Raw genomic sequence first — 1,212 nt, 5'->3', positions numbered from 1 at the left:
CATCTTTTCCAATTTAACTAACAGTTCACCATGCGGAACCGTGTCAAACGCCTTACTGAAATCGAGGTAAATTATATCTACCGCATTTCCTTTATCTAAGTAATCCGTCACCTTCTCAAAGAAGGAGATCAGATTGGTTTGACACGATCTACCTTTAGTAAATCCGTGTTGCAATTCGTCCCAATTACCATTGACCTCTATGTCCTTAACTACTTTCTCCCTTAAAATTTTTTCCAAGACCTTACATACTACAGACGTCAAGCTAACAGGCCTATAATTACCCGGATCACTTTTATTCCCGTTCTTAAAAATAGGAACTACATTAGCAATCCTCCAGTCATACAGCACAACCCCCGAGTTTATCGATTGCTTAAAAATTCTTGCTAACGGGCTCGCAATTTCACGCGCCAGTTCCTTTAATATCCTCGGATGGAGATTGTCCGGGCCCTCCGACTTTGTCCCATTGAGCTGTTCACGTACGGCCTCTACCTCAGTTGCGGTAATATCCACTTCCATATCCACATTCCCGTTTATCATCCCTCCATCATCGCTAGACTCCTCACTAGTCTTATTAAAAACTGAGGCAAAGTACTTGTTTAGATGTTGGGCCATGCCCAGGAATTCTTGCAGTTCAGCCAGGGACACACTTACACAATGGCACAGCAGTGTGTGTGTTGTGGAAGCTGGTCTGAGGGAACAATTGGAATTGATCACTCAGTGAGAACAGAGCTGGAGTGTAGTGAGAGACACATCTCAAGCAAGTAGTTGTGGCTGAGTGGTTAAGGTGATGGGCTAGAAATCCATTGGGGTCTCCCTGAACAGGTTCAAATCCTGCCAACTACGGAGGAAGTTGTGGTTCTTCAGTTTCAACAGAGCTGGGTCTTGTCTCACTCTCAAGCTATATCTACACTATTGGGTAATGTGGCTTTAAAGTGTTTCAATTAAACAGCTGTTGCATGTCCACACTACGCCCCTTGTGTCACCAGAGCACATCCAGGCTAGACTCTTGGATGACCACAGAGAGCAGTGCATTGTGGGTAGCTGTGCAACTGGCTGCGGGTGCTTTGGGAAGGGTTTGCAAAGCCTCATGGGCTGGTACAGCATCACATGATGCAGGTTTCTCTATCCCATTGTTCCATGGGAATCCTACTAGATTACCAGCTGCTTTTCAACTGCAATGTGCCTGGTGGGGTAGAGAGTGTGTTTGTGTGT

General features: G+C 45.4%; 1 non-coding gene across 1 annotated transcript; it reads left to right on the top strand.

The window, feature by feature from the left end:
- Positions 1–761: 761 nt before the first annotated feature.
- On the top strand, positions 762–843 carry TRNAS-AGA (transfer RNA serine (anticodon AGA)). The gene has a single exon. It is a non-coding gene; the product is annotated as a tRNA-Ser (tRNA).
- The last annotated feature ends 369 nt before the right edge of the window (positions 844–1,212 follow it).

The sequence above is a fragment of the Gopherus flavomarginatus genome, chromosome 16 (genome assembly GCF_025201925.1).
Source record: "Gopherus flavomarginatus isolate rGopFla2 chromosome 16, rGopFla2.mat.asm, whole genome shotgun sequence".
Lineage (NCBI taxonomy): Eukaryota > Metazoa > Chordata > Testudines > Testudinidae > Gopherus > Gopherus flavomarginatus.
This window is presented reverse-complemented; position numbering and strand designations above follow the sequence as displayed.